Below are 22,519 nucleotides of genomic sequence, written 5' to 3'. Positions count from 1 at the left end.
AGCAGTTATCTTGTCATCCACAGTCGGGTGTCTGTTGGACTCGATTACAAAGAACATGCGACTACACATGTAGAAGGTAATAACATAACTTGGGAGTATGAGAATATACCGATGAAAGGAAAACCAGAAGTGGCAAACATTTTCTTTGGAATGGTTTGAAGATGATTCTTGTGGACATAGGCAATGAAGAACCAATGGATAACGTAGAGTTGAATATTCATGAGATTTTTTTAAAAACTCACAAAGAAAGCTCATAAGAAAGGTTAAAGCGAGAGGTATTAGGAAGAACATATGAAAATAGCAAAGAAAAAATAGTTTTACATTTAGGTGATTGTAATTGGAATATAGAAGACGTCATGCACCAGTTGTATCGAGTGTTCATGAGAGTATTTTGTATTGTTCGGAGTCCCAATCTAAGAAATAAGATATTGACTACAGAGGAACTGCAAAAGGTATTATTCAGATTCATCCCTAAAACGGCAAGATTTTCTGATGTGGAAACTCATACTGTGATCTCGAGTTTTGAAACATGAGAGGTGGTTGCAGTGAAAATTAGAAACACAGAGGGGACTGAATAACAGGGACATGGAGAAGTACAAGTAGGCGAGATCTGTGAGAATCCCACAATATTCTACACGGACAAGTAGAGCAGAATAATCAGCAAACAGTTAGTGTCCATTAGAAACCAAAGGGGCAATCTGTGTGTCAAGCTGGAGAACATTGATGGATTGTTACATGAGACCTTCACATCTATTTTACTTTAGAGACGGAGAAGCCAAGTACAGAATTCAAGGAGATGGATGGGGAAAGTCTTGAACAGATTGATGTAAAATACGAGAAAGGATTTGAGGATTTGTTCTGTATAAATTTGGACCTATCTCCATGTCTGAATGAGTTGTATCACAGGCGGCGGTTGGGGTGAATGGAGGAAAGACCCTGACTGAATATTTTAATTAGGATCTGACCATAGGGGAGGTGCCAGAGAACTGGAGAACTGCTAACACGATTCCACTTCACAGTTCGGGTGGGAGAGATAGACCAGGGAACTATAGACGAGCGGGTATTAGGTCACTCTTAAGGAAACTACTGGAGAAAATAGGGAAGGAGAAAATTGAACTCCATTCAGAGTCTCAAGGTCTGATCAGGGATAATCCATCATGACTTTATCAGAAGGAAGTGACATCTAATGGATGTGATTGAATTAGTTTGAGGAAGTCGATTGTTTAGCGTTATAGGAAAGCCTTTGACAAATTTCCAGCTGGGAAACTGAAAAATAATGTAAAGTCTCACAATATAAATGATAACTTGACAAGTTCCAACGAAAATTGTCTTTTGGCAGGAGGCAGAGGGTAATGAGAGAAGGCTGTTTGTGTGACTGGAGACCAGTGTCCCCTGGTGTACCACAGGGATCAGTGATGTGTCCCTTATTGTTTGTGTTATTCATAACAAAAACAAATGTGAATGTGGAGGGGGCTCGGTGGAGAGTGTGGAAGGTGTGATAAGTAAGTGTACGTTTGACATAAAGATTGACCGGTTGGTTCGCAGTGAGGAGGAAGGCCTTAAGTTACAGGAAGATGCAGATGAAATGGTCAGATGGGCAGATACATGGCGGATGGAATGTAACCCTGATAAATATGAGGGGATGCACATTGGGAGAAGGAACCAGGCAGGGGAGGACTCAATGAATGGCAGCACACTGGGAAGCTCAGATTGTGCTTCTCCACACATCCCTGAATGTGACTGGACAGGTTAATGCTTAAAAATGTGTTGCTGGAATTGCGCAACAGGTCAGGCAGCATAAAAGGAGCAGGAGAATTGACGTTTCGGGCAGATTCCTGAGAAGTGCTTATGCTCGAAACGGCTATTCTCCTGCTCCTTTGATGCTGCCTGACCTGCTGCGCTTTTCCAGCAACACATTTTTAAAGCACTGATCTCCACCATCTGCAGTCCTCACTTTCTGCTGGGCAGGTTAATGGACAAGTTAAGAATTGGACCTTGAGTATTGTGTTTCCTAATCAGGGTGGAGATATAAGACCTATACATGGCTTTGGTTCGGCCAAAATGGAATACTGTATGTAGCTCTGGGAGCCACATTCCAGGAAGGATGTGATTGTACTGGAGAGGGTGCTGGGGTGATTCACCAGGATGTTCCCTGGGGTAAAGCATATCAGCTATGGAGAGGGGCTGGATAAGCTTGGGTTGTTTACTTTGGAGCAGAGAAAGCTGAGGAGTCAGTGATTCAGAAGGATAAGATTATAAGTGACACGGACAGGGGGGATAGACAGCAGCTGTTCCTTTTAGTTAGAGGCTCAAGAACAAAGGAGCACACTTTTAAAGTAAAAAGTTTGAGGTTCAGAGATGATTTAAACATTTTTTCACCTCGAGGTGTGGGCTTCTTGGATTACTTCCTGCGAGGGGAATTATCACGAGCAACCTCACAATCGTTAAAAAGTACTTGGATAAGCAGTTTTAAGTGTCGTAACATTCCAGGCTATGGGACTTCTGTAGAAAGTGGGTCTAATATAGATCGTGCTGTACTTCTGTTGGCACACAGTCTTTGCTCCAGTAAGTGTACCATGTGGAAGGTCAATTATTGGAGCATTTTAAGTCAGGAATTGATGGGTTTCTGAAGTGTTATATTCATTAGGGTTATAAGTGTGAACTGTAATAGCTTGTTAAATTATGTCAATGTGAGAAATATGAGAAAACAAGTGTAGTTTCCTTACAGTTTGGAAACAGAGAATGGAGAATGGGGAACAGGGAAATGGCAGAACTATGAAGCCACTACTTCAATTCTGTCCTCACAAAACTTTCTAACAATATAAGGAAAACCAAGTCTGATGTGGGAAAATGATAGAGTACGTGGAACATAGAACATAGTAAGTAAATAGTTTAGCAGAAATTATTGTGGCTGAAAGTAATAGTCATAGACAACACTAACATAGATAGATGAAATGGGAATTATGTTTGAGAAGCAGACTGGCTGACAAATGAAAGAGCAGTAATGGATGTAAAACATTTTGATTTTTAGGAAAATGCTGGGAAAGCTCCAAGCCCAATTTGCAATATCAAATCTGAGTGGGCTGGGGCGAATATATGGACATGTTTCTAGAATGGGACAGCTGGCAGTAAACAGTGAATAGAAATAAACAGACTCATCAAGCAACAGCCTGACATTGTCTGTAAGGTATGATTCTGTGAGTATGACTATGACCTAGACACCCCATCTCCTTTCCCGGATATGTCCTGTCTCATCAACAGGATGGACACAGCAGAGGTGGCGGCACAGTGGGATGCAGTTAGAAGGGAATTGCTCTTGGAGTCCTCAACAGTGACTCCGTATCCCATGGCATTAGTTTGCATTTGGGAAAGGAAACCTCCTGCTGATTACCAGGTTCCAGCATCTCTCAACTGATGTATCGGTACTCCTCCATGCTGACCAACACTTGGAGGAAGCACTGAGGGTAGCATTCTGGGTGGGGTATCTCAATGTTCACCACCAACAGTATCTCAGCTACAGCATTATTGATCGAGCAGGCTGGGTCCTAAAGGATATAACTGCTAGAGTGGTTCTGCGGCAGGCAGTGAAGGAACCAACAAGAGGAACATATACACTTGTCCACAGCCTTACTAATCTGCCAATTGCAGAAGTATCTGCCCATGACAGTATCGGTAAGAGTGACCACCGCATAGTCATTGTGGAGACAAAGTCACACCTGCACATTGAGAATAACATTCACCATTTTGGGTGGTACTATCACAGTGCGAAATAGGGCAGACTTCGAACAGATCTAACAGTTCAAGTCTGGGTGTCCATAAGGTGCTGTGGTTCATCTATAGGAGCAGAACTGTACAGCCACACAACCTCATGACCTGGCATATCCCCCTCGCAACAATTACCATCAATCCAGAGGATCAACATTGGTTCAATGGATGTGCAGGATGGCAGGAGCAGCACCAGGCAAAACTGACATTGAGGTGTCAGCCTGGTGAAGCCACCAAACAGGACTACTCGTGGGCCAAACAGCATAAGCAGTAAGTGATAGACAGAGCTAAGTGATCCCACAAGCAACGGTTCAGATCTAAGCTCTGCAGTCCTTCCACATCTAGTCGAGAAACGTTGGAGATAATTAAACAATTCATTGGAGGAAGAGGTTTCACGAATAACGCATTCCTCCATGATGGAAGAGCCCAGCACTTCAGTGTATAAGATAAGGCTGATGCACTCGCAACAACTTTCAGTCAGAAATGCTGAGTGGATGATCCATTTCAGCCTCCTCCAGTGGTCCTCAGCAATTCAGTTACCAGTCATCAACCAATTCGATTCAGTCCACGGGATATCCAGAAACGGTTGGAGATACGGGATACTCTATGGGGTCCACACTCTGACAACATTCTGGCAATAGTGCTGGAAACTTGTGCTCCATAACTTGCCACTCCCCCAGCCAAACTGTTTCAATACAGTTACAACAATGGCTTTTCCTGATTATGTGGAAGATTACCCCAAGTATCTCCTGAATATAAAAAGCAGAACAAATCCAATCCGGCCAATTACCTCTCCATCAGTCTATTCTCGATCATCAGTAAAGTGGTGGAAGGTCTCAGTGCTTTTAAACAGCAACCTGCTCAGCAATACCCTGTCAATGACGCCTAGTTTGGGCTCCACCAGGGCCACTCAGCTCCTGACCTCATTACCTTGATTCAAACATGGACAAAAGAGATGAATTCCAGAGGTAGGGTGAGAGTGATAGCCCTTTAATTCAAGGCTGCATTCGACCTTGTGTGGTATCAAGGTGCTTTAGCAACACTGGATTCAATGGGTATCAGAGGCAAATCCCCGCTGCTTAGAATCATACCTAACACATGGTTGATGAAGGACAGTCAACTCAGCTCCATGTCTGTAGGAGTCCCTCGAGCAGTGAACAGAAACTTCTTCAGGGCTGCTTCATCAATAACCTTCCCTCCATGTTAAGGTCAGGAGTGAGGATGTTCGCCAATGATTGTACAATGTTGCGCAACATTTGTGGATCCTCAGATACTGAAGCAGTCCATGTTCAAACACGACAAGATATGGACAGTATACAGGCTGGCAAGTGGCAAGTAATGTTCAGCCCACACGAATGCCAGACCATGACCATCACCAATAAAATACAATCTAACCTGCCCCTTGGCATTCAATGGTGGTACTATCACTGAATCCCCCAGTATCAAAGTCCTGGTGGGTAATCATTGCTCAGAAACTCACTGGTCTCCCCCCATGAACACTGTAACTATAAGAGCAAGTCCGAAGCTAGGAATGCTGCGGCGAGTAACTCACATCCTGACTTCCAAAATTCTGTCCATCATCTACAATGCATGTCAATACAATATAGGTCAGAAGTGTGACAGAAGACTCCCAATTTGCCTGGATGAGTGCAGTCCCAACAACACTCCAGAAGCTTTATACCATCCAGGACAAAGCAGCCAGTTTGACTGGCCCTTCATTCACAATGCTCCACCGTCAACGCGCAGCAGCAGCAGTGTTTTACTATCCACATGCTGCAATGAAATGATTCACCAACGATCCTCAGAAACCATCTTCCCAATTCATGACCACTTCTATCTAGAAGGACAAGGGCTACAGATGTATGGAAATACCATCATCTTTAGGTTCCCCTCCAAGCCATTCACCATCCTGACTTGGAAAGATATCACAGCTCCTTCACAGTCGCTGGGTCAGAATCCTGGGATTCTCTCCCTAATGGATTGGAGGTCAACCACAGCAGTTGGACTGCAGTGTTCAACAAGGCAGCTCACCACCACCTTCTCAAGAGCAACTAGGGACAGGCAATAAATGCTGGCCCAGCCAATGACACCCAGAATGACGAAGTACAGAAATAGAATTTAACAGAGGACGGTTGCTGAGGTATCACAGAGATCGGTGTTTGGGGCCCAGCTGTTCACAATGTCCTTTAAATATTTGGTTGCTGGAATCAGATGCAATACATCCCAGCCTGCTGACAGCACTAATGGATGTGGGATTGTGAGTGGGTGCGGAGGATGTAAAAAAGCACCAAGAAGACTAAGACAAATGGAGTGAATGGGTAAATAGGTGACAGATGGAGAACAATGTGGATAGAGGTGACGGTGTGCCCTTTGGTGGAAATTATAAACTGGAATCCTACAATTTGAAAAGCATTGGTTGAAACACGTTGATTTACAAAGGGACATATGCTCCTTTTTGTTGTTTCCTTCTGCATCAACCTCTGAGGTCCCTGCGGCGCAGTGAGTTCTGTAACCAGAAGTCAATACTGGGCATGGCATTGACACGCTGACCAGTGTACACAGACCCACCACGTGGGGAGCTATAACACGGAAAAGGATCTGCATCTCATTGTACATATGTCGCTGAAAGCAATATTGCAGAAACAGAAAGCAATAAAGAAGATAAATGTTGTGTTGACCTTTATTTCAGGGGGATGTGAGTTCAGGAGAAAGGGTGTCTTACTGCAGCTGTACAGGCCTTTGGAGACATCCCATCTCGAGCATTGTGCAGTATTGTGTACAGGCTTGGTCTCCTTACCTAATAAAGGACCAACTTGACATTGAGGGAGAGCAGTGAAGGATGACCAGACTGATATCTGGGATGACAGGCTTGTTGTGGGAGCAGAGTTTGGGGTGACTGGGCCAATATTCCATGGGGTTTTGGAAAATGAGTGGAGATCTCAGTGAAATATACAAAACTCTGACAGGGTGAGACAGATTAAAAGCAGGGATGATATTCCCCTGGCTGGGATGACTTAAACAAGGAACCACAGTATTAGGTAAGGCAGGTGACTCTGCAATGAGATGAGAATAAATGTCTGCACTCACTGACTGGTGACCCTGGGGAATTCGCTCGCACCTGGAAACCAAGACACTGATTATAAGTAGGGATTTAGAGACAGTAAAGGGATAGAGGGAGAGCAGGAGTACGGTGTGGAACTGAAGGGCCAACCATCATTACATGGAATTGGTTCGCAAACTCAATGGACCAAACGTACTACTGCATTTCCTATTTTATAGTTTCCCAAGGTTACTCACATTAACGGATATGTATATCATGTGGGGTAATTGCATCGAGGAGATTTTTTTCCATGAACTAGAATGGGGGAGGCTCAATGTGTTGTATGACCTACTCCTTTCCCGCTGTTTCTGTGCAGTCTGTGGGAAAGCTCGGTAAATGTTGTCACAAGCTCTCAGATGTTAGGAAGGAGGTCTCTGCAGGGTCGACAGGACTGTGTTCCCATTCCCTTTTCCGACACTGATACTGAGGCCGGATGTTCTGTCCGGTTTCGTCCTTTCAGACCTCGGAGCAGTTTGATACAAGTGAGTGCCTTGATTGGCCGTTTCAGAGACCATTGAAATGTTTATCACGTGTCAGGATCTTTGGAGTCAGTTTTAGGCCAGCCCAGGAAATCACGGGAGATTCACTTCCTAAAGGTACATTGGAGAAGGAAATTCTGTTTACAATCGATATTGGCTTCAAGGTCACTGTTACTGACCCCAGATTTTAGATTTCGATATTTTATTAATTGTCTTTAACTTCCACCTGCTGCCAGAGCATTAGCCTGGTTTGGATTAGTAATCCAGTGACATTTCCACAACAGCACCATCTCCACATGGGGACCTGTCAGAGACAACACTGAGCAGGGTATTTCTGTGCTGCTTGACAGCTTTGTCAAAAAGAACTCCCACCAATTTGACTGTCGTGATGAGACTGAGGGGGTGGTAAATGATCAGATTGTAATTATTCCCGTTTTAGGGAACGGGACTTAGCTGAGTAATTTTCAACATTGCCAGGGAGATGTCAGAGTTGGAGCTGGAATGAGAAAGCTCCCCCATGGACACGGCTTGTTGTGCAGCACAAGTCTTCAGTCCTATCGCAGGAATGGTGTCCTGGCCCATTGCCTGTGTCATATCTATTGTGTTCAGCTGTTTCTTCATGCCACGTGCAGCGAATCACATTAGTTGAAGACTGGCATCTGTGATTTTGTGGGCATCATGGCGAGGGTGATGATTATTATTGACTCAACACTTCTGGCAGAAGTTGGTGCAGATAAAACATCCTTCTCTTTTACACTGATGTGCAGGTGTGTTCCATTATTTAGGGTGGGGATGTTTGTGGAGCCCTCTCCTCCAGTCATTTGTTTAATCGTCCATCACCATTTAGAACTGAATGTGACAGGACTGCAGGGCTTCGTTCAAATCTGTTGGTCAAGTCTGGTAGCTTTAATGAGTTACCATCAGGTTAAGGTTAATGTCATTCTGACTCTGACATGTTCACCCACACTCGTCACTGAGCCATAGATGCTGTTGATGGTAATGACAGACTGAAGTGTTATCCTGGAATAAAGTTACAGGTTGTGGTTGGATGCTGTTCTGCTTCTCCCGCTGTTGTGGTCTACAGCACTACATGAATACGCAGTTTGGAGCTGCAATATCGACAATGCAATTCTGCTGTCTGTTCCGCAATTCTCACTGAGACCCATTCACCCGTCAGTCCTGCACTCAGTGACCTAACTTGGTTTCTGATGTGGAAATACTTCAATTTCAAACTCTCATTCTGCTGAATGTCTGTCTCCCTGGGTCTTGCTTCCAATCTGACACATTCCGCAAAAGTACTTAACTGATCTTAATTCAAATGTTTAATTCACCTGAATCTTTTTCCTTGAGAAATACAATCTTCTGTGTTTAAAGTGATTATTTTTCCTTTGTTTCGTTCCCTGATTATGATCAAGAGCTCTGTAGTGTCAGTGATACCAGAGTTATGTAGTTTTAGAGCCAATGAATTTTCTGGATTCCCAATCATCTACACCACATTGTATATTTTCTCTTTTGAATTGATGCCTTAACACTCATGGCTGCCTTGTCCTCCCATGAGTATGTTTCATGTTCTTGGGGTTGCATTTCTTGTATTATCTTCCAAATTATCCCCAGAACCTCCGCCCATTGCTGCTCCATGGTGTTTCCTGCTCAGCTCCCCTTCCAATTAACTCTGGACAGTTCCTCCCGCATGTCTTTGTAGTGGCATTGCTTAATTATAACCACATTACATCTTGAACAGATGTAAACTAAAAGAAGGAGCTTTGAGAGATGAGACACGAAGAATAATTGATGGAATTCTAAACCAGCTACAAAGGCAGAACGAGAGAGAGAGAGTGTATATAGATATGGGGAAATGGAAAATGAGAAAACCACATTCGCGAAAGAAGTAGATGAACATCCCCGAATATTTTGGCAATGCCTGTGTGCTGTGGTCCTTTGTACAGTGCACGTAGAACAGAGTAATATATTCAAATGCTGAGTCTGATGCCAGAATATTTATCTCCAATAATGTGACTGACACTAGCTTTGGAAAGAACCCAGCAGGCCAACATATTGAAATAAGTTGGGACACCAGAAACAAGAATTTGGAGCACATATCCTGGTAAGAATGAGAAATTAGAGTTGGGAATCCCAGAAAAAGAGGAAACGTTGAGAGGATCAAATAATGTTTTAATATTTTATCAATTTTATACATCATTTGTGACTTATCTGCACACACACACATTGATTAAACAGTATATATACAGTCTTTCTTCCACCATTGAAACTGTCCTGTTGTCGTGTTACGAGGATACATGAACACCAAGTAGTCACCGAAAGACATGCCGCACTATCACTATGTTGCATACATACAGACAAAGAAGGGCACCCCTTTGACTGGGGCAAAGCACCACACATACTAAGACACGAAGGACCTTCTTAGAGGAATGGTATTCTAAGCAGAAGTCCATCAATAAACTCATCAAATTAGATTCTGTCTACATTCACTTGTTAAAATAACCGGAAATGACATCACCCAATTTAAGAAACATAGTCATGGTGACGAAACTTCTGAAAACATACCTTCAAGCTCAGTGAGCTAATTTGCATACATTAGGAGGTCTCTGTCGCTCACGTTGTGACAGATTATGATGTGAGGTGAGCTTTTCTGGGTATGTGGTTTTAATTAACAGAGGGGTTTGACATTGATGTTATAACAGTTTGGGGCCTTGCCATATGGCATTTGGACAGACTTGAACAGATCTGTGATACAACAGATCACAGCAAATTCTAACTCATTGCAATTAGTGACTTTGAGCTTCAACTGAAACCATTGGGAAAATTCGTTTAATTTTGTTACTTGTGGTTGGTTAAATGAAAAGTGAGGGAAATGGCTTTTAACATTACTGAAGAGGTTCCCAAATTTTCCAAGGAAGTTTAGAAAGACAGAAGGAGGACATTTTTTAGAATTAGCAAATAGGTTGGAATTGGGTTTAACCAGGGAGAAAAGGGAAGCTGAAATCGTAATGGAGTTGGTCAAGCACTTTGATGTATCAGAGAAACAGGCAACTGCAGTAGAGTTATAATAACTTAAATTGCAAATGTGGCAACTGGAGTTAGAAGATAACTAAAGGGGCTGAAAAAGAGAGAGAAAAAAGGGAAAGAGAAGAGAAAGAAAGAGAGAGGGGATTTGAAATTCAGAAGTTGGGAATTAGGTAAGAAAGTTAAATGAACAGGATGGAGATGAAGGGAGAACGTAGGGATGTATACAACTAGGTTAGTAACTTGTCATATTTCGGTGAGAAAAATGTTAAAACCTTTTTTTAATTTCATTTGAAAAAATGGCTCGGCAGATGACATGTCCAGTGAACTTGTGGGTAATGCTAGTTCAGACTAATCTGGTGGGCACAGCTAGTGAGGTATGTGCAACGCTGTCAGACGAGGGATCAAGACATTATCAAGATGTCAAATTGGCTATTTTGATTCGTTATGAATTGGTACTAGAAGCATATGGACAGAAATTCGGAAAAATAGAGACGGAACCAGGTCAGACTTATATTGAGTTTGAAAGAATTAACCACAGTCATTTTGATAGGTAGGTAATGGCCTTAAAAATGGATAAGACCTGTGAGGCTTGAAGGAAGATTAATCTGCTGGAGAAGTTAAAAGGCTCTTTCCAGAGATAGGAAAACGTCATGTGAATGAATAGAAAGTTCAAGAAGTGAAAAGTGCGGCAGAAATGGCAGGTAAATATGCATTGTGGCATGTGATGAAATTTAGCTTCTGGCAGGAATTTCATCCTGTGGGGGATAGAAATTGGGAGAAGGGAAGATCACACATTACACAGCGAACAGTAGCTCACAATAGTTTACCACAGGTGAAGAAAGAAGCCCAAGGGGGTTGAAAGGTGGTGAAAGGCCTCAGGTGCTCTCACTGTAAGGGAGTGGAACACATAGAATTACAGTACCGATGGTTTAAGAAGGGCACAGGGAAAAAGTTGTTTTCACTGCAGTTAGCTGGCACACACCGTGCTGGGCGTTAAAGGAAGACACTTTGGAGAAAGATGCGGTAGAAGAGGCTAAGCCAGTGGCATTAGTGAAACCTGTAAAGGAGACACCAAGTGCAGCAAGGGAGCTGCAGGACATTGCACAGCCCAGGCAAGGGCTGGGTATGGAGGCAGGGCCTGATCTCTCTAAATAATTCAGCTGTGTAGATAAAGTTTACTCAGAAAGAACAGGGGGAGAAGGATAAGAAATGATAATTTTGTCAGATAAGGGATCTGCTCACTCTCTATTAGTTGGGAAGTGAGGCGCCAGAAAAGCACAACAGATCAGGCAGCGTCCGAACAGCAGGACAATCGAATATCAGGCAGAAACCCATCGTTCGGAACGTGGTGGGGGGACAAGGGAGCTGAAAGATAAATACGAGAGTACTAGCTGGGCTGGTGGGAGGGTCACTGGGAAGGCAATAAGATGATGTAAGTAGGAGTGATAGTGATATGTCGGAGGGGAGGGTGGAGTCGATAGGTGGAAAGGAAGATGTCCTGTTAGGGCAGTTCAAGAGGGCGGTGCTAGGTTGACCGGTTGGATCTGGGAGAGGTTGGTGGATAGGAGATTTGGAATTTGATGAAGTCAACGTTGATGCTGTACAGCTTGAGGGTTCCAGCTGTCCTACCACCTATAGGTGTCCTATCACTCCCCTCTCCGTCATATCACCATCACACCCCACCTGCATCTACCAATCGCCTTTCAAGCTCCCTTTCACCCAGCTCCACCCCCCACCCATTTATTCCTCAACCTCCTTCCCCCTCCCTTACGCCCCACTTTCCTGATGAAGGACGTATGCCTGAAACGTCAATGCTCCTGCCCCTTGGATGCTACCGACATGCTGTGCTTTTCCAGCCCCACACTTTTCAACTCTGATCTCCAGCATCTGCCCCCTCACTTTCTCTCACCCTCTAATAGTACGAGATGAAAGTTTTTTTTCACTCTTTCTGACATGTTAATCAAGAGCGTGATAACTTGTGGAATGGGGACAGAAATTAAGCATTCCCTGTGTAACATCAGGATGGAGTGCCAAATTAAGATTGGGGAAGTAACAGTGACAGTGAGTAACAGAGTGCCTGTTCTAGGAATACAGTTTGTTCTTGGGAATGATTTAGCAGGAGGCAAGGTGGGAGAGGCACCCCTTGTGGTGGAGAAGCCAAAGGAAGATGAGGGAATTGGTGAGTTAACAGAAAATTATCCAGGAACTTTTTCCAGTAACAAGATCCCACTGTCATAATTTACAGCAGGAAGGAAAAAGGAACGAAAAAGACAAAGGAGTTGATGCTCAGTGAACTGACACCCCGTTTGATGTAACGGTGCAGGAAAAACCTGAACAGACAGAGGTGTTCCGTCCTGAAAGGCAAATGGACGTACAACAGAGATATATGCACACACACAGAAAATGAATCAGAATATATTATTGAACGTTATTAACTTAAAGATAAAATCATAAAATTAAAATGGAGACCCTGATAGGTTACTTATTGAACAAGAATGATTAAGTTCCACACTGGCCTGACAATATTTTAATGTGTATATGACAAACAAATTGTCGGAGATAGTTGTGGACAACGACAAATCTCTCGCATTTTTTGGAATATTTAAAGACCAGAATATGAGACTATTTAATTGGAGTCTTACCTCACCAACTTTAAACTTACAAAATGTACATGCTGTGTCTCCTATAATGTGATAGCAGATGTGTTTTCGTGGATTTAAAGGAAAAAGTGTAGATAAGATTTGACTTATTCCAGTGTTGTATTGGTGTGCAGAATTAATATGAATGATATAACTGAGATTAACACTTTGGTATTTCATAAAATTGGGATTAAGAGTTAGAGGAAAACAAATGTTGCCATCTTTTCATTCTGCTAGTTCATTTTGTTTTCTGAAGTGGGGAGATGTTATGAAGACAAAAACATGTATGGACACTTTAAGACAGATCGGGTTTTGCTGAGTAGAAATTAAAGCCACAGATGCCAGCTGAAAATCACACTGTTCCACATGTCACCATTAGCTGAGAAATGGATTCCTGAGTTTTGGTTGCTGTTTTGGCAGCCATTCAAATGTAACCAAAGAGTTTAAGTAACGCTCAGGATACCAGATGCCAACAGAATCTGAATATTATTGTTTGGACACCTGGACAGCAATCACATTATGAGAATTATTGTATCATGGGGAGTATATGAACCCAGCATGTTGAACACTGGAGGGAGAGTTGCTGCCATCCAACAGTAGAGCAACTGCTGTAGAGCAGGAGTGCTAACTGGCCATCTCAAACACTCTCTCTCAAAGACACATGTTCATGCAAACCTATTTGCAACAAAAAAAAATGACCCAGGGAGATGCAGCTGAAAGAGTGAAGACAGCGGGGAAGATAGAGACTGTATGGTCTTGAGATTGTAATGTTTAACATGTGGGTTGTTGGAACAACATATTTTTACAGAGTTCGAGTCAGATAGTAAGTAGCTAAAAAAAGAGGGACTTGTATTTGTGAATAGTTGTTGTTTAGTGTTCACTATTAAGGTTAAGAACTAACTTGTTAATTTTTGTTTAAAAGGAGGTCTGTGTCACTCGTATTTTAACAGATTACGAGGTGAGGCGAGCTTTTCTGGGTGTTTGGTTTTAATTAACAGAGGGGTTCGACTCCACCTTGTAAATATCCATCCACGCTCACCCCATTTCCCTGCAGTTGGCCCATATCCATCCAGTCCTTTCCTATCCAAATATTTATCCAAATGCATTTGAAATGTTGTTAATTTACCCCCCTCAACTACATCTGCCACCAGCTCATCCACGTACCAGCCTCTGTGGAAAGAAGTGGCCCGTCAGGTTCCCTTTTATTCCTTTCCTTCTAACGTTAAACTGATCCTCTCTCGTCCTTGATTCTGTACGCCTTGGAAAAAGACTGAGAGCATTAACCCTATCCATACCCCTCGTGATTTTATACAGCTCTATAACAACTCCCGCAGTCTCCTACACGCTAAAGAAAATGTCCTATCTTGTCCAACCTCTCCCTATAACTCAGATCATTGGGTCCTGGCAACATCCTTGTAAATTTCTTCTGTACTCTTTCTAATTTAATAACATCCTCCCTTAAACAAAGTGACAAAAACTGAACACAATACTCCAAGTGCGGCCTTACCAAAGTCCTGTATAACTGCAACATAAATTCCCATCTTCTATACTCAATATCCTGCTTGATGAAGGCCATTGTGCCAAATGCCTTCTTCACTGCCCTGTCTACCTGTGACTCCACTCTCAGGGAACCGTGCACCTGAGCACCAAGGTCTCTCTGCCCCCTGCACCCCTTAAGGCCCTCCCATTCACCATGAAACTCTTACCTTGATTTGAATTTCCAAAATGCAAGACCTCACGCTTCTATATTAAATTCCATTTCTCGGCCCATTTCCCCAACTGATTAAGGTCCTGCTGCAATTTCTGATAACCTTCCTCACTGATCATGCTCCCACTTACTTTAGTGTCATCTGCAAACTTATTAATCATACCTTGTACATTCTCAACCAAATCATAGATAACAAACAGCAATGGACCAAGCCTCCAGTCTGACAAGCATCCTTCCGCTAAAACCTCTGCTTCCTACCATCAAGCCAACTGTGTATCCAATTGGACAGTTCCCACGCATTCTTCGTGTTGGAACCTTCCTGAGCAGCCTGCCATTTGGAAACTTATCAAACCTCATCAAAGGCCTCTAAGAAATTTGGGGAGCGTGATCTCCCAAACACAAGTCTATGCTGACTGCTCCGAATCAAACCCTGTGTAAGTAATGGGTGCAGTCAATGGTATGCTGTCCTTCATTGTAAGATGATTCGAGTACATAAGTAAAGCCATCTTTCAGCTGTTGTAGAACCTTGCTGAGAGAGCATTTTGGGCATTCTGTAACAGATTTGATGTCCTTTGTAAGGAATGGTTCCCGTACGACAGACACGGATGATGGTAACATGAGGATAGAGTGAAGAATCTGAGTGTTTAACCTGTAGAGTGTGAGAGACGAAAAATGGTGATGCTGAAACATGAGGAGTGGCAGCGGTCTCTTATTTCCAAAACAGAAATGCCATACTTTACCCAGGAGTTATTGGTTTGATTTATTGACACGTGTACCTCAGTACAGGGAAACACTTTATTTATTAGCAATGGAGGCAGATCATAGTAAACATGGCCAGACAGATTGTAGGTTGGAAATAGACTTGGACAGAGTAAGGCATACAGGTTACACTGAATAGGACGTGCACTAGACAAGATCAACATGAACAAGATCAGCATTATTTGAACTTAGAGAGTCCATTCATCAGTCTAGCGTGACTTTCCTAATAGTTTATATGCCTAAATTAACTCTCCCCACGTTATTGTACAGTCGACGTGTGAACACGTACTGAACGTTATGTTCCTCACAATCCCCAACAGCAGCCACAATACCTTCCATCTGAAACAGGTAGCCATTCCCACCAGCTTCCACCCTACATAGAGAACACCAGGCTGTCTTCTCGGAGATGGAAGGTGCCTTCTTGTGACTTCACACAAGACATATGGCTTCCCTCCTCACCGCTAGAAAACCGCATTAATGTCCCACGTGTGTATCACGACAGACGGAGCTACGAGGAACAACGTGGAGCAGTCTGTCTGTGCAGCCTCTGCTCCACTTGTTCACCATGTTAGAGCATCAGTTAGGAGACAATGAGGACTGTTGATGCTGAAGATCAGAGTAGACAGTGATTTGCTGGAAAAGCACAGCAGGAGAATCGATGTTTCGAGCATAAGCTGTTCATCAGGAATCAGCATCAATTACCTCATTCTGTTCCTGTGTAAGTGCATTGAGGTGGGAATGGCCTCCTACTGTTCCTGTGTAAGTCACTCAAGGGACTGACTGGCTTCTTCCTCGTCCGATTGGACAGAGCCAAGGGCCTGATTGGGTTACCGCTGGTTCCTGTATGACAGCTCGATGTGCTGACTAGTGTGATGATGCTGTAGCTTTAAGAGGTTATTTTGTTCTGGTTTCTTTTAAGAGAGAGATTGAATGACCGTTCCCAAGCTGGCTAGTTAGGGCCACTTGAGTAAACAACTAGTGAGGCCTTAGGTTTATTTTAATGCAGATGGAATGGGTATGGTCAGCTCTCACAGATTAGGATTTCTGGGTTTTGGTTTCTCAGTAACATCAGAAATTATTGGGGTCTCCACCGAGTTGAAAGCTTTAGTGAATGACTCCTGGCTGCTACACTCTATGAATTTTCTCTTGGTGCTGTTTTTAAATCCTGAATTGGAGAAATATTTGTGTCATTCAGTGTCTGAATATTCCTTTTTGCCAAGGGCTGTGTTCATGTGATTTTCCAGTATTGGAACAGTTCATTAGTATTAGTTCATAGATCTATTATTCTGTTAACTTGTCCAATATAAATACGTTATTCTAAATTCCTCTTTTTTGTTTTTTTTTAATCTATTGTGTTTAAGTAAATGGTGTTACGCTTCATACAGAATTGTTTGACCAGTCACACTGCATCTGGAACAGACACTTTACATTTCCTTTAAAATAAGAAAACATTAGAGTCTCGGCTACCACCTTCAAATATTGTCGAGGGGCTCTGGTGCGGCCCATCACACTAGAATCCTTCTCTTCCTGAGTAATAGGCTGGAGGCACTGAATGGGCTGTCTCTGTTCTTCTCCAATAGTGTCAATGGGCTGAACGACTTCCTCATATTCCTGTGAAACCAGTGTGAGGTGCGGAATGATCTCTTGTTTTACTGTGGCAATGTGCAGTGTCAGACAGTCCTTTATATGAATGTTACTGACTCTTTAAAAGCACAAACCTCAATGGAGTCCATGTCTTGCTGCACATGGACACAGTCCAGTTCAGGAGCTGACGGGGGCATCAAATTATTCTGAACATTGTGGAATCCTCTGTGACCATCCCCACTTCGGATCTTATGGTGGGGAGGGTGGGGGCGGGGAGACATTGATGAAGCAGCTGAAGATGTTTGTGAAGAGGAAGCTACCCTGAGGATCTCCCACAGAGGTGACCCAGGACTGAGATGATGAACATCTTCCTTTGTGCCATGTTTGACTCCAAACACTGGAGAGTTTTCTCTGATTCCCATTAAGTTCAGGTTTGTTAAGCTCCTTGACATCAACAGAAGCCTTGATATCAGGACCAGTCATTTTTACCTGACCCCTTGTGTCAACCTCTTTTGTTCGTATTGATAGACCATGGTATAGGAGCAGCAAGGGTTTTCTTCAAACAGGTGGCATTGAATGTCAGGATTTCTCTTCTCAAGAGTGTTCGGGGAGCCAGATGACTGAAAGTATTTGAAGAGGTAGATGGAGATTGACCTGTCAGAGAGTTGAGGGCGATGAGGAATTGGGTATGAGAGAGGATTTGAGACCAAGAGCAGATCCGTCATGATCTTAGTGAAGGGCAAGGCAGGCTTGGGGAGAGAATGACCTGCCCCTGTGTCTCACATTCTGTTATTGGAAAGTTAGTGGGTGTTATTTTCATGGATGTTCTGTTATTGAATGTTGCCATCAGGGAGACAAGAGGATTTTGTGAGCCATCGCTGGCTGAGGTATGGGGGCTGTATTCATAGTGAATTTGGGTCTACAACATGACCAACAAATGGAGCACAAGTTTCAGAGAGGGGAAGCTCAGTAAAGAGAGATGAGGGGCCTCTTTCATACCCAGCCTGGGTTTTACAATTACATTTCTCAAATAACTTCGAAGTGTGTGGGACAGTCTTGAAGGGCCAAATGATCTCCTCTGTTTCTGTGCACCAGGTTATAGAAGTAAGTAGCCTCTAAATGCTCCTGCCTAACAGGTTTAATGGCCTGAATGGAACACAGGGACATGGGATTGAGGGACAGGAGTGAATCATTAGACACTTTGAGCCTTCTCCACCAGGCACTAAGGTTGTGGCTGATCAGGTTGTGGTCTCAGCCCCACTTTCCTGTCTGCGTCCCATTATCCATGACTCAGTTCTCTGTCAATTATTTCACTAACGCAACTGTCAATCAATGTGAACATAGAGGCATAATAAACTTCCAGTGAAGAGAATTCGGATTTGAACGGTACTTTCAGAATTTTTCGTCATCCCTCTTATAGAATCAGTGCCATGCAGAGGAGAAACAGACCCGTTAGTCCAATCTGTTCACTCCGATCAGATATCAAATCTGATTTAGTCTCATTTGCCAGCATTTGGCCAATATCCCTCGTCTTTCAGATACCTTTTAAAGGTGCGATTGTAATCGCCTTCACCACTTCCTCTGACAGCACTTTCTGTACACACACCACTCTCTGTGTGAAACATTTATCTTCAGGTCCCTTCCAAATTATTCGTCCTCTCCCCTCCAACCTATACTCTCCTGATCTGGGATCCTGGTGAGCAGAACATGGCTGTTCAGAATAACACTCCAGGGGGAAACACTTCAAACTAATCAACCCCTCCCTAAAGCTCAAACCTCCAGTCCTGGGACATCCATGTAAATCTTTTCTGCAGAAAACCGAGTTGTACGCAGTATTCTTAAAGTGGCCTCACCAACATCCTGAACAGATACGACATGCCACCACAACTCCTATACTCAATGCACTGACTGATTAAGGCAAATGTGTAAAATGTGTTCTGTACCGCACTGTCTGCATTCGACTCCACTTTCAAGGAACAATGTACCTGCAGCCCTATGTCCATTTGTTTCACAACACTCACCAGGCCCTTACCATTAAGTGTATCATTTCTGCTCTGATTTGCCTTCCCAAAATGCGTAACCTCGTATTTATCTAAATTAAACTTTATCTGTCACTCCTTGACCCTTTGTCCCATCTATTTGTGGTCTCGTTGTACTCTGAGATAATCTACTACACTACCTTTCTGATGTAATCAGTAAACTTACTAACTATGGCCCCAATATCCACATCTAAATCCTTTACATCAATGATGAAATGTTTTGTGAACTCAGTATTGATTCTTACAGCACACTGCTGCTCACAAGCCTCCAGTCTGAAAAATACCCCTCTTCCTTCAAGACAATTATGATGAGCTTCTTCTGTATCCCCATGTGACCGAACCTTATTAATCTGCCTACCAATCGGAATGTAATGAACACCTTGCTGAAGTCCATATAGACAATATCTACCAAACTGCCTTCATCAATCTTCTTTGTCACCTCTTCATAAAACGCAATCAAATTAATGAGACATGATTTCCCATGCAGGAAGCCACGTTGTCTACCCCGATCAGCCCTTACCTTCCCAAATGTATGTAAATGCAATCCCTCAGAATCCCCTCCAACAACTTACCCCCCACTGACATCAGGCTCACCGGTCTATAGTTCCCCGGCTTTTTGGGTCACTGTTTCCTTTCTAGTCCCACTCCTGCACTGCTCACAACAAATGTTAAATGTAACCAGGTCGGTGATATGGCCGATGATATCGGTCTCAGACTGGGTCAGGGTCAGTTTTAGGAACAAGTCAGGCTAGTATCTTTAATCTGCTCAAATAGCACGTTTATGATCCAGAGCAATGTTACTCCAACTATGATGGAATGATGAATGACAAACTGGATATTGCAAATAAAGACTCGATATTTCCCATTCTAAAAACACACACACACACACACGCACACACACACACACACACACACACACTAAACAAAATGTCTGCAATTTCACGTTGAAAGAACCTTGTCCAGATATTATTGGAACTCATGACAAAAGGAAAAATTGACAGATTGTCCAAAATGTTATTCTGCTTCTGAAGATATTCTACTCACACAGCTGCTAGCAATGGGATTTTATCCTGGGAGAGTTGGATTTGGCTGAATTTCCTTTGCATTAGGCAGTCAGTAGGTTCCAGGTTAGCACAGTGGCTCAGTAGTTCGCACTGTTTCCTCACAGCAGCAGGGACATGAGTTCAATTCCAGCCTCGGGCGACTATCTGCGTGGAGTTTGCATCTTCTCCCCTTGTCTGCGTGAGCTTCTGACGGGTGCTCCCGTTTCCTCCCACAGCCCAAAGCTGTATAATTCAAGTGGATTGGTCAAATAGTCCATAGTGTTCAGCGATTTCTACGTGAGGTGCACTAGTCAGTGGTAACTGTAAGGGCATGGGAAGGTTACTCATTGGAGGGTTAGTGTGGACTTGCTGGGCCGAAGGGCTTGTTTCCACACTGTAGGGATTCTATAAAAATAAGAATGGTAATGATGACAGTAGAGTTTTGTTTTAGCTCGCACACGTTATTGTGATGAGGAATAATGAAGGAGAGAGACTGCAATAGGCTGTTTCTTCTTGGGCAGATGACATTGTCTCCCTCTCTGAGTTGAATCACACAATAATGTCATTCTCTCCCAAACTGGACCATGTGAGGTCTCCTTGTACATTGTCCAAACTATGTCTCCATCACATTCCCTGTTCCATGTCGGTGCATCATTGCTGCTGTCATACACAGAGCCATACCCTGAGCAGAAAATGGTCTCGGTTGATTTGAAGATATGTTTATATGGCCCTGCATCATTAAAAAATAAAATGTTTAATGTATTCAGAACACATAGAACATGGAACATAGAACAGTCCAGCACAGAACAGGCCCTTCAGCCCACCATGTTGTGCCGACCATTGGTCATCATGTATACACCCTTAAATGTCTGTGATCATATGTATATCCAGCAGTCTCTTAAATGTCCCCAATGACCTTGCTTCCACAACTGCTGCAGGCAACACATTCCATGCTCTCACAACTCTCTGGGTAAAGAACCCACCTCTGAAATCCCCTCTATACGTTCCTCCAACCAGCTTACAATTATGACCCCTCGTGTTAGCCATTTCTGCCCTGGGGAAATAGTCTCTGGCTATCAACTCTATCTATGCCTCTCATAATCTTGAATACCTCAATTAGGCCCCCTCTCCTCCTTTTCTGCAATGAAAAAAAGTCCGAACTCAGTCAACCTCTCATCATAAGATAAGCCCTCCAGTCCAGGCAGCATCCTGGTAAACCTCCTCTGAACCCTCTCCAAAGCATCCGCATCTTTCCTATAATAGGGTGACCAGAACTGGACGCAGTATTCCAAGTGCGGTCTAACCAAAGTTTTATAGAGCTGCAACAAGATCTCACGGTTCTTAAACTCAATCCCCCTGTTAATGAAAGCCAAAACACTAAATGCTTTCTGAACAACCCTGTCCACTTGGGTGACCATTTTAAGGGATCTATGTACCTGCACACAAATATCTCTCTGTTCCTTCACACTGCCAAGAACCCTATCCTTAATCCTGTACTCAGCTTTCAAATTTGGCCTTCCAAAATGCATCACATCTCATTTATCCAGGTTGAATTCCATCTGCCACCTCTCAGCCCATCTCTGCATCCTGTCAATGTCCCGCTGCAGCCTACAACAGCCCTCTATACTGTCAACGATACCTCCAAACTTCGTGTCATCTGCAAACTTGCTGACCCATCCTTCAATGCCCTCATCCAAGTCATTAATAAAAATTACAAAGAGTAGAGGCACAAGGACAGAGCCCTGTGGAACACTGCTCACCGTGACTTCCAGGCAGAATATTTTCCTTCCACTACCACTCGCTGTCTTCTGCTGGACAGCCAATTCTGTATCCAAACAGCTAACACAGATACCTGTGTTGAAATGAATGTTTTAACAAATACAGAAATTGCTGGAACATCTCGGCAGGTCTGTCAGCATCCAGATGCCTTTTACATGCTGTATTTGTACCAGCCTCCACCACTTCCTCTGGCAGCTCATTCCATACGCACACCACCCTCTGTGTGAAAAGATGCCCCTTAGGCCTCTTCAAAACCTTTCCCCTCTCACTTTCCACCAATGCCGTCGAGTTTTGGACGCCCCTAACCTGGGGAAAAACCCTGACTACTCAACCTATCCATGACCGTTCTGATTTTATGAACCTTTCCTGCTGCGAAATGTGACTTCAATCAACACAAATGGCTGTACTTTCACTCATCCTGGGCCTAAATTCTGAAATGCAGCACTGACACCTGTTCTTTCTCCATCAAGTCACAATTCTAAACCAGTTTAATCAGTTTGTTCAGATATATTAGGAGACACTTCTGTGGGATGTACACCTAGACCTTTGTGCTCGGAGGTAGGGACACGAGCACCACTCGGCAATACCCATAAAGCT

Source organism: Hemiscyllium ocellatum, unplaced genomic scaffold (genome assembly GCF_020745735.1).
Source record: "Hemiscyllium ocellatum isolate sHemOce1 unplaced genomic scaffold, sHemOce1.pat.X.cur. scaffold_301_pat_ctg1, whole genome shotgun sequence".
NCBI classification, from domain to species: domain Eukaryota; kingdom Metazoa; phylum Chordata; class Chondrichthyes; order Orectolobiformes; family Hemiscylliidae; genus Hemiscyllium; species Hemiscyllium ocellatum.
This window is presented reverse-complemented; position numbering follows the sequence as displayed.